Source organism: Podarcis melisellensis, assembly GCF_964234715.1.
Source record: "Podarcis melisellensis genome assembly, chromosome: 5".
Classification (NCBI taxonomy): Eukaryota; Metazoa; Chordata; class Lepidosauria; order Squamata; family Lacertidae; genus Podarcis; species Podarcis melisellensis.
This window is the reverse complement of record NC_138537.1, coordinates 8,753,445-8,770,771: the sequence shown is the minus strand read 5'-3', so window position 1 is coordinate 8,770,771 and position 17,327 is coordinate 8,753,445.

Below are 17,327 nucleotides of genomic sequence, written 5' to 3'. Positions count from 1 at the left end.
TGCCATCTCTCTCTCTCTCTGTAGCATTGCTTGCAGAAATAGAGGCAGAGAGCTCTTTGCATGTTTTTTTGATTAATGAAATTAACAAAATTAAAGTTTTAGGGGAAGGGGGGGAGAGGCTTTTCATTTTCCTTTTATTTGATTAGATATATTCCCACCGCGCGGCCCACGCAAATGAAACCCAGACTCCGCTCCATTGTTCTGAAGTCCTCTGAGAGTGTGTTACCTTTCAATCTCACACACTAATGCGTTTATAGTTAAATCGCTCCCCCTGTACTCACTCACTCTCTCTCTCTCTCTCTCTCTCTCTCTCTCTCTCTCTCACACACACACACACACACACACACACACACATACACACACAGGCACCCCCACTTCCACAACGCTGAACCTTCTCCCCTCCGGCGGTTGCAGGAAAGATCCCGGAGTCTTGATTAAAGCAGAAGTTCCCCCTGTTCAATAAAAGCTCACATTCCTTAGTGGTGGCGGAGCCATGAATACAGGCAGGGTGGAAATTGGCATATGGATGTCCAGGATCTTCAAGAAGCTTTGCATGTGTGTGTTGGGAGGCGGGTCCCCGGATTTCCTTATGGACCAGGCAGACAGGACTCCTTCCTTGCATTTAAAGCACAGACACGTAGGAAGCTGCCCACTCCTGACCCAGAACATTGATCCATCCAGCTTCACACTGTTCATACTCGTTGGCACCAGGTCTCCAGGCTTTCAAGCAAGGAGCATCACCAGCCCAAGCTGAACATGCCAAGGACTGAACGCAAAGCTTGTGTCTTGACTCCATAACTTTCTTTCTAGGGGGGCTGCAGACCCCTTCAAAAACAAAAGCCCAGAGTCTGGGGCACCAAAGAAGACCTTTGTGGGTACTGTGGCAAGGCCTGCTCTACCCAGTGGAAGCGATCTACTCTCGGGAAGTACAGTGGTACCTCGGGTTGCAGACGCAACCCAGAAATAGTACCTCGGGTTAAGAACTTTGCTTCAAGATGTGAGCAGAAATTGTGCGGTGGCCACGCAGCGGCAGCAGGAGGCCCCATTAGCTAACGTGGTACCTCAGGTTAAGAACAGTTTCAGGTTAAGAACGGACCTCTGGAACGAATGAAGTTCTTAACCCAAGGTACCACTGTATACGAAGGCAGATCCTGAGGAAACATGAGGAAGAACTTTCTGACAGAGCAGTTCAACAATGGAAGAGACTCCCTCTGGAGGGGGTAGTCTCTCTGCTCTGCAGAGCATCTGCTACCACAAACTCAGGAGCCATTGCTTGGCAAAACAGAAATATTATGCTAGGAGGTACAGATAGAAGGTTCCCCAATGCCAGCACCTCCGCCGACACTTCGCCGGCCAAGGTCCGTCTTAACTCTTTGTGAGCCTTTCTGCTGTGACTGCTTTAAACCCATTTCTCAAGAAAGAAGTTGTATTGTTTTCCAAAGGAAACTCTCTCTGTTGGCTGCAGAGCAGTGGCAGAGAATGCACCTTGTGGCCATCACTGTGGCCCCCACAAGCACAGCTGGGCCAGGCCCTGGTGGGGTGTGTTTGTTGAGGGCGGGGGTCTATTGCAGGACTGCCATTTGTCCGTAATTTCCCAGACATAGCTGAGATTCATCCGTCGAAAATGGCGTCCGGGTGGAATTTTTGGAAAGTGGGGGAAATGTCCAGGAAAACCCGGGCATATGGCAGCCCATACTGGAAATGTTGATTTTCTAGCTATTTTCCTAAAACTTCACTTTTTTGCAGGGGAGATTTTGCAACATAAGATCAACAGCTTTGGCTAAAAGGGAAAAAAAAACAACAACACACAAAAACACTCAACAACTTTTGTGTCTGGTTTTTCACTTTTTGAAATATGGCAACCCTACTCTATTGGCACCATTCCAAAGGCTTTCCAAATCTTGCAGGCCTCCTGTAGGCATCCAATTGGCTACTGTGAGAACAGGATGTTGGTCTAGATGGGTCATTGGCCTGATCCTGCAACCTATTCTTATGTTCTTAGGTCCGGTCCTGGTGGTGGGGCCAACCTGTGCAGCATCATCACTCCCCCTCCCCATATACATAGGTACATAGTTTTGTTTGAATGCTACCTTTCCATAGTTCAAACCATGCTCAAGGCAGCTTCAGAAAGAATATATAGGAAAAAATACATCATTACAGCATAACAAAAGTAGAAATGCACAATAAATAAAACATAAAAAATACACAACCAAATCAAACAATTTCCACATAAATCAGAGTTTCTCTTTAATGTATGGTTCATCAGCTGGGTATGTCAGGATCAACTGGAAAAGTTAAAACTGTCCTTGGGCGTTGCTGAGTCTGAATTGTGAAAATCAAAGTATCATCAAAAATCAAGAATGCTGATTACTTCCACCAGCCAACATTCACTCGCAGAGGAACAAGGCTCTGTGTGTTCTAAGGATGAACAATTAGTCCATTTCTGTTCTATGTAAATTTTGCATGTGAGTAAATAGGGCTAACTCCCCCTCCCTAAGGTCCTAATGTTGATCATGCTTCCCATTAGGTAAAGGTAAAGGGACCCCTGACCATTAGGTCCAGCCGTGACCAACTCTGGGGTTGCGGAGCTCATCTTGCTTTATTGGCCGAGGGAGCCGGCATACAGCTTCCAGGTCATGTGGCCAGCATGACTAAGCCGCTTCTGGCGAACCAGAGCAGCGCACGGAAACGCCGTTTACCTTCCTGCCAGAGCGGTACCTATTTATCTACTTGCACTTTTGATGTGCTTTCGAACTGCTAGGTTGGCAGGGGCTGGGACCGAGCAACGGGAGCTCACCCCATTGCGGGGATTCGAACCACCGACCTTCTGATCGGCAAGTCCTAGGCTCTGTGGTTTAACCCACAGCGCCATCTGCGTCCTGACACATAAATCATAATAAGATCTAAAATACATGTACAAAAATTAATATCAATACCAGCAAACAAAACCTCCTAACCAATACCCCAGCCCAAGAGTGCACACAGGGGAAGATTGTCTGGATCTACACATCTCTCCAGGAGTAAGCAGTGCGTTGACATCAGAGCATTTACTTCCAGGTAAGTGTTTATTAGGACTGCAGCCCGAAATTATGATTTTTTGCATGTGTGTAAAATTTAGAAAGCTGGCAACTGCCTAGTGCTTAGGGAACGATGCTGTCAGGGGTCTCCCTGGGTCTGGTCTCCCCCTTCCCTATAAGGCGTGCACTCGATAACCTTTCCAAACCTCTAATATAACTGTGGGGATGCTGACCGAGATACGATGATGAAAGAGGTCAAAAGCAAGTTGCAAACGTGCCCATTTTAAATTAAGTTTGCTGCCACCATCCGGGGAAAGCAACACCGCAAAGCGTTTTGCTAGGCCTGATTTTAATTTGGATATGATCAGAGCACCGCCAGCCAGCCTGGATTCAAAAAAGCCTTTGAGGGCAGAGGTGATCGGAACATCTGTGGAAAGCAAGGAATAAAGTCTGCTGGAAGCATGTGCAAAAGTCAGAAAAACTCAGGATCTTGTTCGGTTTCAACTTCTGCCTCGAGGAAACCGCAAAGTCCTCGTTTGATCTCTAGCAGAACATGCAGAACATGCAGTTAGGAAGCAGAGGTAGCTTACACCAAGGAGAAGCCACACCACCGCTGTTGTGAGGTTGGATGCCAAAGATCTGAACTGCAAGCTCAAAGTGGAACAGACACGGGGGGCCAACCCACAGCCTCTTGGCCAGGTCAGAATTCCCCCGTGGTCTTATACTTGTGGATTGCATTCACTAGGCTTTTTCAGTCTGGGGATAACGAATGTATTAGGAAGGGGATGTGGGAGGCTCTATCCTGATCATCTCATGTGCATTAAAATACCCAAAGAGAGCAATTGCAGGACTGCATAGGAGAAAACTTTTGCAAGGATCATGGTATGTGCTGGGTGTTCTCTTTGGATGTCCATACAATTGTAGGGTTGGGAGGGACCACGAGGGTCAACAGTTCAACCCCCTGGAGAGGCACAGCATGGGGGGGGGACTACTGGGGTGATTGCCCCAAGTGCGAATTTTTTTAGGGGTGCTCCTCTGTACCTGGAAGTGCTCCCTGTTCACCCACCTCTCCTCAGGAGCACACAGAGCAGGAGCTGGGAGAGAACGGGTCCTTGCATCCCTTGGCCACATGGCATCCTCTGGCAGTAGTCTCTCAGCCCCACTCACCTCACAGAGTCATGTAGTCCAACCGATACGGTCTACCAACTCCAATGCTGCTTGCACCTGTTCCCTTCCACACCTGAAGAAGGCACTGAGGCCTAAGCACACACAGTCCACATTAGCTCACCAAGGCAGGTCCCAGGCTTAAACTCTGAGGTTGTTGGGCTTCCAGTGAGCCAGTGTGGTGTAGTGGTTAAGAGCGGTAGATTCGTAATCTGGTGAACCGGGTTCGCATCTCCACTCCTCCACATGCAGCTGCTGGGTGACCTTGGGCTAGTCACACTTCTCTGAAATCTCTCAGCCCCACTCACCTCACAGAGTGTTTGTTGTGGGGCTGAGAGATGTTGATTGCATTTGGCCTATAAGACTTAATGCTCTTAGCCCAATGTACAGTGGTACCTCGGGTTACAGGCACTTCAGGTTACAGACGCTTCAGGTTACAAGAGAGTGTTGTGGGGGAGGAAGGGAAAGGAAAATGTTAGCCGCTTTGAGACTCCTTCGGGTAGTGATAAAGCGGGATATCAAATCCAAACTCCTCCTCCTCCTCCTCCTCCTCCTCCTCCTCCTCCTCTTCTTCTCCTCCTCCTCCCACTCAGCCGCCCTACAGCTGGGGGAGAGGCAGTGGGAGGACCATTTGGGCAGAGCGGAGCCTGCATGCGCCCAAGCCACTGCGTCTCTCCCAGGAAAGACATGTGGCTCGGGTGCATGGTAGACCCCATGGAGAGTGCTGCCTGACATTTTGTCACCCCCCCTCGGGGTGAGACCTGGGTCAACCCACCGCACCCCTCTTCCTCTGCCCCTGGCTGCCTGGTCCAAGTCTGATTTTAAATCAAAGAACCCTAAAACGGGGAGAGCAACCAGGGTTTTGAAGCCACCAATTGAATCAGTATTTCGTGTGCTTCTAGCAAGGCAGAAGATTTGAGGAGTGAGGTTTTTCTTTCTTCTAGCAGATAAAGATAACCAGGTGACAGCAAAAGCTGCAAATATATATATATATAAAATTAGAAGGGCAATTAGAATAAGGTCAATTATTTGATTATTGATGTAAACCTCCCGAATGTATCTTGTATAGTTAAGTTTCTACCTCTATCTTCAGTACATTTCATTTTATTTTGTTGCTATGGCTAGAGGCTGATGCAAATAAAGATTCTTCGGATTCCACCCATCGCCAAGTTAGCACCCAGACTGCTGGCTGAGAGCAGCAGGCACACAAATCATCTTCCCACTACGGTCAAATGGATTCCTATTGAGTTATAGTAGTATTTTTTGGAAATCTTATGTTATATAGTTATAAATTAGCATGTGCAAATGGTATGCTAGACTTTTGTCCTCTGTTTCGGAGTCCATGTACTTCTTTTTTAGGTAATGAATGTGCTCAGCCAACCTCAGGGCTGTGTAAGTAAAAAGAAAAGAAAAGAAGCCAATATATATAATAAATATCCACTTGCTTTTTGTGCTGATTTGGAGGATTAGACCCAGTCTGGCCTCTTTCTGGTCTTATCCTGCCACACCAGTCTCCACATTTCTTCCTCCCTCCCTCCTTAAAACTCTGTAACTCTGCAAAATGCTGATTCTTCCTATTTTCCTTCAACTGTTCTGCTAACTACTACTTATACCCGGCTATACTTTTCCTTCCCAGAGGTTAAGCAATTCCTTATTTCAGCATAAAAATGTACACATTTTCGCAGCACTTGGAGGAAGCGGGGAGAAGAGAGGGAGGGGAAGAAAGGAAATATATAGGCGACTTCATAAACATCCATTTTGTAAAAAATTAAGCGATTACCGATCCCAGGAAAAAAAAGCTTTGTGCCACTGGCTGGATTTTTCGCAGCAGTGTTCCTATTAACGTGGGGAGTTGGGGGGGGGGAGTTGCCGCCGCCTTAATTATGGTCTGAAATGAAAGTGAAAGTTAAGGACAGTGGCAAATGTCTTGCCGGCGCTATGTACATAACCTTAACTGCTGCGAACGCTATCATTAGGAAAATCACATTTTATAGCCACAATAAAACTGTTTGGGATACTGTATGTTTTAAGCGAGGATAAAAAACGCGTTCCTAGGTTCCCTCTTGGCTCTCTGCCATGTTCGCTTCAAGAGCTCCATAAATAATAATAATCATGTTCATGATCGCTCCGGCCCTCTCGGCGCATGAATCTCCATTAGCCTGCGCAAGCTGTGAGCCGCATTGGCGTGGCACTTCCTTCCTCTTCTTGCTTCCAGATGGGGGTGAGGCATCTGCCAAGGGTGCATCTGGGGCCACAGCGGCCGGTGAGGAGCTTCAGCCCATAGCAGAGAGCAGGGCTTGCAGAGCTAGGCAGAGGCCCGGGCCAGGTAGATAACGTGCTCCCCTTTTTTACCCTGGGGATAACTGTCGGTGGTTCGAATCCTTGTGACCGGGTGATCTCCTGTTGCTCGGTCCCTCTCCTGCCAACATAGCAGTTCGAAAGCACGTCAAAGTGCAAGTAGATAAATAGGTACCACTCTGGAGGGAAGGTAAACGGCATTTCCGTGCGCTGCTCTGGTTCGCCAGTAGCGGCTTAGTCATGCTGGCCACATGAAGCTGTACGCCGGCTCCCTCAGCCAATAAAGCAAGATGAGCGCCGCAACCCCAGAGTCGGCCATGACTGGACCTAATGATCAGGGGTCCCTTTACCTATTTAACATAATTATTACACAATATATGCAAAATATTGCAAATACATACATATGTCTTTCAGATAAGCACACACATTAAAAAAGAACAAAAGAGAAAACAGGAAGAAAAGAAAAAAGAAAAAGAAAAAATAAGGGGGGAAAGAAGAAGAAAAGTTGGAAGAATTATTTCCCAAATTTATTCTACAAATATCTCAATAAGAAAATTTCATTGACTGACTTCCATCGCTTACACTGCACTTCCTATATACATTTTAAGCAAGATTGTATCTGTTATTCCGTATTTTTCCCATACAATCTCACACAAATATTATGAAAGATTTAGAAAACTTATTGATTAGAATATTTGGATTATTATTTTTTAAGTGCTTGGTGTGGCCGCGTCTAATCTTGCCACTTTCTCAAATTTATTTACTGGTGTGTGCTTTTCTCCTCCTCTTCCTCCTTTTTCCCTATACCTGCAGGACTCAGGGCTGTTCATAGGATAAAATCAGAATGTAAAACCACAAAGTACATACCGTATTTTCCCGTGTATAAGACAATGTTTTTATTATTTTAATATGTTTAAAATTGGGGGTTGTCTTATACACGGATAGTGCAGAGTGGGGACGGGCGATTGGTGGCAGCCGTGAGCAGGAGATTGTCATCGGCGATTGGGCGGGTGATTGGCGGCTGCAGCAAGGCCTGCTGGCGATTGGCTGCTGCTGCGGCAATTGGGCGAGCGTTTGGCGGCTGCTGGTGGCGAGTGCGCAGACGATTGGTGGTTTTGGCAAGGCGTGCGATTGGCAGTGGCGGTCAGGCGGGTGTATGATTATCGGCTCAATGACTCTGGGCAATCTTCGCGCCCCCCCATTTCCTTAATTTTGTGTCCCATAAAATAGAGGTCATCTTATATACGGGTGTGTTATACACAGAAAAATACGGTAATCAAAATTAAAAGGGTGGCGCTGTGGGTTAAACCACAGAGCCTAGGATTTGCTGATCAGAAGGTCGGCGGTTCGAATCCCCGCAACGGTGCCACTCCGGTGGAAAGGTAAACGGCGTTTCCGTGCGCTGCTCTGGTTCGCCAGAATCGGCTTGGTCATGCTGGCCACATGACCTGGAAGCTTTACACCGGCTCCCTCGGCCAATAAAGCAAGATGAGCGCTGCAACCCCAAAGTCGTTCATGACTGGACCTAATGGTCAGGGGTCCTTTTACCTTTACCTTTTTACAACCCAATAACCTTCCTCCCCAACACATTTTAAAAGGGCCCAGGGTGTCAATCAAATCAACCAAAGACCTGGTAAAAGAGGAACATTTTTGCCTGGTGCTGACCAGGCTTTTTTTGTACATCAACCAAAGAATAAAATAAAATAAAATTGGGGTGACAGGGTTTTCTCGGGACAGTGGAGGGTGCGTGTTCTGAGTCCCGTTTGTGTAAGTGGTGGGGGCACTTGCCCTTCTTCTGATAGGAAATTCGGGGGGAGCAGGCAAAAATGGGGGGGTCAAGGAGGGTCTGTTTTGGGGAAATGTCTGTTTTGGGGAAATGTCCCTATTTTCATCTGAGGAATGTTGGAAGGTATGGTCTGGGTAGGGTAACAGCATGACTCCCTTGGCATGAAATGGACAATGCAGATCTTATAATATATAATAATAATAGCCAGTGTGGTGTAGTAGTTAAGAGTGGTGGACTCGTAATCTGGGGAACCGGGTTCGCTTCCCCGCTCCTCCACATGTAGCTGCTGGGTGACTTTGGGCTAGTCTCTCAGCCCCACTCACCTCACAGAGTGTTTGTTGTGGGGGAGGAAGGGAAAGGAGAATGTTGGCCGCTTTGAGACTCCTTAAAGGGAGTGAAAGGCGGGATATCAAATCCGAACTCCTCCTCCTCCTCCTCCTCCTCCTCCTCCTCCTCTTCTTCTTCTTCTTCTTCTTCTTCTTCTTCTTCTTCTTCTTCTTTATACCCCGCCCATCTGGCTGGGCTTCCCCAGCCACTCTGGGCGGCTTCCAAAAAAAAATGTTAAAATACTGTACTACATCAAACATTAAAAGCCTCCCTTCTAAAAGTCTGGTAGTTGTTGTTCTCTTTGACATCTGGTGGGAGGGCATTCCACAGGACGGGTGCCACTACCGAGAAGGCCCTCTGCCTGGTTCCCTGGAACTTGGCTTCTCGCAGTGAGGGAACCGCCAGAAGGCCCTCGGTGCTGGACCTCAGTGTCTGGGTAGAATGATGGGGGTGGAGACGCTCTTTCAGGTATACTGGACCGAGGCCAGTATAAACTGGACCAAGGCCAGTATTGGCTCTTGTTAAATGAACTAGCAAAATGGCCTGCGGGTACGAAGGTTTGCGCATTGCAAGGATTCGGGTGTCGGAGCAGACATTAGCGTTGTGCTAAACACGAGGGCCAAAGGGCAGACAGGTTCATATAAAATATGCCTGTTAATAGGCATGGATGTCACTGGGCACCAACCAGAAGCTGGTTAGCATGTGGTGCCGTGAACGCCAAGGTTGCAGGTTCAATCCCCGTATGGGACTGGATGATCCTCAGGGTCCCTTACAAGTGTGTGATTCAAAGTCTTCTTAAGTCTAAGAAATGAGAAGTGAGCCAGATAGCAGTGCCTCGGAGAGCAGCCCATAGTTAACCTATGGAACTCATGTCCTCAGGAGGCAGGGAGACCACCAAAATGGATGGCTTTTTTTAATGCTTTTTATTGATTTTCTGTAACATGAACAAATAAAACAAATACTCTTACATTCAACATTCATGTGTCTTCTTATTTACCATGCGCCTTGTCGCGCCCGGACATCCCTCCATCCCTTCACCAGTTTTCACATTTAAAATCCTCTCTTACAGTTTCTTATTTACACTCTATCCACATCACAAGATTTATGCTAACCCTGCTACGGTTTTTAAACTTCTACAATTATTCCGTATATACTCAACAAATTTACTCCATTCCTTTTCGAACTTTGCTTCTTTTTGGTTCCGAATCCCGTAAGTCAATTTCGCCAATTCAACGGATTCAAACATTTTCGTCTGCCACTCCGTTAAAGTTGGAATTTCTTGGGTTTTCCATTTCCAGGTGCTAAAATTCTAGCGGCGGTCGTGGCGTACATAAATAATTTATGATCTTCCTTTTTTAATTCATCCCTAGCAAAAAAGCTTCTGGGTTTTTTGGGGAAAGTGTATTTAAACAGTTTTTTCATTTCGTTATATATCGTTTCCCAATTTTTTCTTCTTCATTTTTTCACACGTCCACCACATGTGGATGGCTTTAAAAGAGGACTGGACAAATTCACGGAGGAAAGGGCTATCGATGGCTCCTAGCTTAGGGCTATGCTCTGCTGCCACAGCCAGAGGCAGCAATGTTTTTGTGTACCAGTTGCTGGAAACCGCAGGAAGGGACGGCGCTCCTGTATTCGAATCCTGCTTGCTGGTTTTGCTCAGGCATCTGGTCAGCCGCCGTGAGAACAGGATGCTGGAGGAGATAACCAGCAGGGCTCTTCTTATAGAGTCATAGAATTTAGAAAATCTCAAACAGGAATGGAAATGTGCAGAAGAATACACGACCAAAAGATGCTCCAACAAGAATTTATTGATATGTACAGGCTGATTTCACAAAATTAAGTTAAACTAAGCAGATATATGAGATTGAATGTTTAATTATTAAGATCCAAAATTAAAATCTCAATAATAAAGTTACAAAATAATAACAAGGAAGTCACGCACGGGTGGAGGGAAGACACAGGGCAAGAAATAAGAAATGGATAAATGTTGGTACATAATGAAATGTGAAAATGTGAATTTACGAATATAATGTCTATCTATCATTATGTAAAGATTTCATATATGTATTGCAAAGCCACTTCCGACAATCAGGAGGTGGTGTTGCGGGCTTCACACCCCCGACACATGTGCGGGGGCTGGCTTCTAGCCCCGCGCGATCAGGGGAATCCTTGGGCTTGCCCCATTTAAGGCGAGCGCGACCCCGGGATCTCCCTCTTTGACCGGCGCAGCTGTTTGTATTTCCCACCCGCCCGCTCCCTTTTTCATTTTCAGGCTTCTTTCTGACCTTGCTATGGACCTTGGTTGGTCGCCGTTAAGGGGCTTGGTAGGAATTTTTTCCATTTGGCAAATTGGCACCAGCCACTTAGTTTTTTGCCTACCACGTAGCAAATTGTCACAACATCTTTGGTCTTGGCAGTTAGGCATTGGTAGGAGTATTGTTATTTAGATGTGTTGGGGTGGGGGAGGAGCGCTATCACCTCCCCCCAAATATTGAAGGGTGGTCTGTTAAAGGATCCCAGGGGGCGTTGCCTCGTCCGAAGCCTATGGAGGCCCGGGGCCTAAAGCACGCCCCTGAGCAGTGACGCCGGGGGGACTACCTAGTTGACGTGCATCAGCAGGGCTCCCCCTGCTGGAGTTACCCCTTCCCGGTCTTCAAGCAATCAGGCTGAAGCCGGACAGTTTGATAGGACCAAAGCCAATACCGCTCTTACCTGTAACCAATAAAGTTGTGGCCAATTTTAGCCCATTAACCTTATTCATCGGTGTCATGTGTCTTTATTTCCACTGGGGGGGGGAGGCGGGAACTCGACACGCAACATTAATAATAAATAAATGAATGAATGAAAGGGGGAAACAGAACTGTGGAGTTGGATCATCTAATCCAAAACTCTGAGATCTTTTGCGCAACGTGGGGATCAAACCCACGACTTTGAGATTAAAAGTCTCATGCTCCACCAAATGAGCTGTCCCGCTTCTTAGGCTATTCGGGATGCAGAGGTCCCTGCTAAAAGTCAGGAAATTCTAAGCTGCTTTTAAATAATCAAGCAGAGCTTTTTCAGCCTTGCCAATAATCTGGGCTCTTGAATCTGGCATTTCCCATTGCCAGCGCCTGCCACTCCTCAGACTGCAGTCAGCAGGCCTGGAAGGGAAAGCTCCCCCCCTCTCTGATGCTTAGCACAGTTCCAGCCTCTGTAAACAGCCTTCAGCAGCCTTCAGTCTTTTTTTTGCCATGAAGGTTGTTTTTACTTTTTCATATGGATGATTTGTTTAGGTTTCCTGATTTTTGGACAACCGTGTGGAAAATCCCCAACTTGCATTTGTTGGCTTCCTATTCCCCTTTCCCAATCTCTCTCTCTAACGGCCCTACCCAGAGCAAGGAGTAGGGAGACAAGGGAATGGGAGATGGATTGCTCCATGGGAATTCCACCTCCGAAGCACTTGCCCTAAAGCGCCTGTAGGGGGCGGTGTAGCCATATGCAACCCGCAGGCATCCCCAGATCGCAGAGACTTGAATGAGGTCATGCAACCAGCCTTTTCCTCCTCTCCTTTTTTAAAAAAGCAAGCAATCCAGCTAAATGCTGCTTTAGGAAAATATTTTATTAATAAGAAAAACTGGAGAGAGAGAGAGAGAGAGAGATGTTGCTAATAAATCCCCAAAGCTTTAGCCTTGGCTGGATGTTTCCTCCAAATAGATACCGAGGAAATCTACCTGATTCTTTGTAAAAACACTTAATTGCAAACATTCGTGGAGGAACGGTACAGAAAGGAGTGGGTTATCTTCTTGGATTCCCAGGTATGCTGCTCATTGCATCCAGCTGCAAGGTCGACGCTGGAGGAAAGCTGTACCTGAAACAGCGTGTGGGCATTCTTTGGAATTAATATTATTATTAATTATATTTATACCCTGCCCATCTGTGGCCCTGGAATCTGTGCCACAGGGCAGCTTCAACAGCTGAAGAGGCAAGCCTACTTTGGGAGCTGAAGTGCAGCTTGACTCTTTGAAAGCAGTGGATACCTCTGTTTGCAGGTTGTTTGTATAAAGTTCCTGGCATCTCCATGCCTTGTCCTCAGGAATCTGCCCACGTCCTTTGCAGGGCTGATAGCTAACAACTGCCTGAGCCCCCTTCAAAAAACTGGGTTTGGGGGTTTAGGTGGGGGGTGCTGAGAACTGGTCAGATAGACAGTCACCATTGGACATAATGTCACCTCAGAGAGTGTTGCTATCAAGGAAAGCCACCAGGATGAGGCCACCAGGACAGAGCAAGACCATGAAGGCAGGGGCAGCAAATGTGGTTGGCTTCCTACACCCATCAGCTCCAGCCAGCAGGATGGATGTTGTAGTCCAACGACTTCTGGAGGACACCACTAGTGCATCATTCTTCCTCAAACTTTGAGTTGACACCAGTGGCATAGCATGGGTTGCTGGTGCCCAAAGAATGTTGTGACCGCTGGTGAACTGGGCAGCTGGGGTGGGGGTGCCAGCAGGGCACGCATGGAGCCCATGCAGAGGCTAAATGGAGCCCACCTTCAATGGGCTTCTTGCCCGCTGCCTCTATCCACCCGCCCACCCACCCACCTGCCGCTGCACCTCAGCTGCTAAGGCTCCGAGCCTGTCTTAGGGGTGTCTGATTGTGCCACCTCAAAAATGTGTGCCCAGAGCCATGCCCCCCATGCTCACTAGAAGGACAGATCCTGAAACTGAGGCTCCAGTCCTTTCGCTACTTCATGAGAAGAGAAGACTCTCTGGAAAAGACCCTGATGTTGGGAAAGATGGAGGGCACAAGGAGAAGGGGATGGCAGAGGACGAGATGGTTGGATAGTGTTCTTGAAGCTACCAGCAGGAGTTTGATCTATCTATCTATCTATCTATCTAATCTATCTATCTATCATCTATCTATCATCTATCTAATCTATCTATATCTATCTATATCTATCTATCTATCTATCTATCTATCTATCTATCTATCTATCTATCTATCTATCTATCTATCTATCATCTATCTATCTATCTATCTATCTATCTATCATCTATCTATCTATCTATCTATATCTATCTATCTATCTATCATCTATCTATATCTATCATCTATCTATCTATCTATCTATATCTATCTATCTATCTATCTATCTATCTATCTATCTATCTATCATCTATCTATCTATCTATCTATCTATCATCTATCTAATCTATATCTATCTATCTATCTATCTATCTATCTATCTATCTATCTATCTATCATCTATCTATCTATCTATCATCTATCTATCTATCTATCTATCTATCATCTATCTATCTATCTATCTATCTATCTATCTATCTATCATCTATCTATCTATCTATCTATCTATCTATCTATCTATCTATCTATCATCTATCTATCTATCTATCTATATCTATCTATCTATCTATCATCTATCTATCTATCATCTATCTATCATCGATCTATCTATCTATCTATCATCTATCTATCTATCATCTATCTATCATCTATCTATCATCTCTGTCTATCTCTGTCTATCTCTATCATCTATCATCTCTTATGGGACAGCAAATATCCACATTCAGGGGTAAATGGCAGGTTTGGGGGTAATTTTCTTCAACAACATTCTATGGGGTGATGGTTATTTCACTCCTCTCTAGCTGCTGCCTTCGTCTGAGAGTGGACTTAGATAAGCATGATTCTTCCAAAGGAATACGTAGTTTGATCCATAGCCCTCCCTCTGAAACCAGCATTGGTGTGCCAGCATTGATCCCAGGGCTCACAGCCCCAGAAGTTAGGTGCCTCCATAATCCCTGAAGACATCACTGCTGCTCTCATATTGCAAGGGAAGAAGGTTAGGGGGAAGGAGCCAGGTAACATGGAGGTGCATAGAGACCTTATATGCCATGGTAGTTAAGAGGGACACCTTAACATAAAATTCCCAGACACTCTATTTTCCAGGCTTACATTTGTAAGAGCCTTAACTCATCTAACTGTCCATCCAGTGAGGTCTTTTTTGGATGATGTCCTCCAGATTCCTCATGGGAATTGTAGTTTCCATCTCACAGAACTATAATTCCCAGCACCCGAACAAACTACACTTCTTAGGATTTCGGGATGGGAGAGAAATTCGATTCAGCTCAAATTTAAGGTCAGCTTAATTGATTTGCACTTTCTGAAACAATTTGTGCAATTCCTGCTTCTGCAAATATTTGGAAGTATACTCCTGCCCATTGTTTAAATACACTTCTCTCATTTAAAGCCAAATCGGTCAAATCTGTACTTTCTGAAATGATAGGAGAACCAAAATGCAGCTATTCTTTGAAATTCACACGTATCCGAATTTCACAACCTTTCTCCAACGAATGTGTGCAGAAATTGCATATACTAGGCTTTCTTCTGCATAGAAATGCAAATATTTGTGAAAATAACCTACAAAATGCATTGCATTAGAGGAAAATGCTTTGCAAAACACGTTGGCGATAGGAGCAGTTTGCACTGAAATGCTGATTAATTCTTTCAAGGATTTCTAAACGAATTCACAAACTGAGGTGGAAATGTGAAGGGCTGAACTTAAGAAAATGAGAAACGAAGAGAAACCAAAATTGACAGACCTGTCCATCTGTATCATGCCCATGTTACATTTTCAGCACCACACAAATACCTTTCTCTTTCCTTAAAGGTAAAGGGACCCCTTACCATTAGGTCCAGTTGTGGCCGACTCTGGGGTTGCGGCGCTCATCTCGCTTTATTGGCTGAGGGAGCTGGCGTACAGCTTCCGGGTCATGTGGCCAGCATGACTAAGCCGCTTCTGGCGAACCAGAGCAGCGCACGGAAATGCCGTTTACCTTCCTGCTGGAGCAGTATCTATTTATCTACTTGCACTTTGACGTGCTTTCAAACTGCTAGATTGGCAGGAACTGGGGCAGAGCAACAGGAGCTCACGGGGATTCGAACCGCTGACCTTCTGATCGGCAAGTCCTAGGCTCTGTGGTTTAGACTACAGCGCCACCCGCATCTCTTTTCTTAGGCTTTTAAAATGCATGTTAACTCTGAACCAGTGGCGTAGCGTGGGTTGTCAGCACCCGGGACAAGGCAAGTAATTTGCGCCCCCTAACCCATGGATTTGCGCCCCCTAACCCTAACCCCCTGATGTTGCGCCCGGTGCGGCCAGCCCCCCTTGCACCCCCCACGCTACGCCACTGCTCTGAACTGAATGTTTGGGTGCTGCTTTTAATTTTATTGTTATATTGAATATTTTCCCCCTTTATGTTGCTGTTGGTTTACTGATTTACTTGCTAAAGGCCGCTTTGGAGGCCCCCCTGTCCCCAAAGGTAGAGTACACATTTGTAAACAAATAAACAACATTTTGAAACTCTGCATTCCAGGCTTGTTATCCTTTAATTGCTTAGGTGGGTGCAGGGGTAGCGCTGGAGCAGAGTGATTTATGGCGATTCTGCTCCAAGTCTTCTACGTGCAGACACTTGTCCTCTTGCTACCGAGATTGATGGCGATTCCAACTCCAGCAAGAAAGCTGGAAGGCTGCTGTGGATTTAAAATAAATTAAATTAAATTAAATAAATCCCGGTGACTCTCTGTTTGACCAAAAATGGTTCATTCTGAGACAAACACCATCCCATTTTCGGATCAAAAAAGGGTGCAGTATCACTATTTGAATCTTTAATACTTTATCTTGGAGTTGCTCAGTTGGTAGAGCATGAGACTCTTAATCTCAGAGCTGTGGGTTTGAGCCACACATTTGGCAAAATATTCCTGCATTGCAAGGGGTTGGTTTAGATGATCCTCATTGTCCCTTTCAACTCTACAGTTCTATGTTTCTATGAATGGACAAATCTGTCAATTTCAGTTCCTCTGGATCTGATGTAGAAGAGGAGGTTAAGGGGTGATATGATAGCCATGTTCAAATATATAAAAGGATGTCACATAGAGGAGGGAGAAAGGTTGTTTTCTGCTGCTCCAGAGAACCGGACACGGAGCAATGGATCCAAACTACAAGAAAGAAGATTCCACCTAAACATTAGGAAGAACTTCCTGACAGTAAGAGTTGTTCGACAGTGGAATTTGCTGCCAAGGAGTGTGGTGGAGTCTCCTTCTTTGGAGGTCTTTAAGCAGAGGCTTGACAACCATATGTCAGGAGTGCTCTGATGGTGTTTCCTGCTTGGCAGGGGGTTGGACTCAATGGCCCTTGTGGTCTCTTCCAACTCTATGATTCTAGGATTCTATGATGTGGCATATTTGGGGGGACTTTGAGGAGTTGAAGGCCTCTTACCCAGACATCATCATTCTTTGGGCATCATTGATGGAGATGCGGGTCTGGAGAGACAGCCGGTGCCCGATAGCCATAAATAGGGCTAGGAAAGCCTTGGATCGGGCGGTGGTGCGTAGAGTGGCAGCCCTGGGTGGGTGGGTCATTGACATATGCTTCAGCAATGAGGACCTCTACCGGTTTGATGGCGTGCATCTTTCAGATGCGGGAAATGACATATGGCTGACTGATATAGCATAGGGGATTAGAGATTGGTTACAGGCATGAGGGTATTGGCAGCGAGCAGTTGCTCGAGTGGCGGTAGGCATTGGTAAGAAGGGGTTAAGAGTGTGGGAATGTTCAGGGGTGCAGGAGAGGATATATTGACTAATTATATCCTTATCCAACTTGTGCTAACAAGTTCCCAAAATATCAGCAGAGTTTATAAACATTCCCCTTTTTAGTTCGCAACGGTAACGTCTGC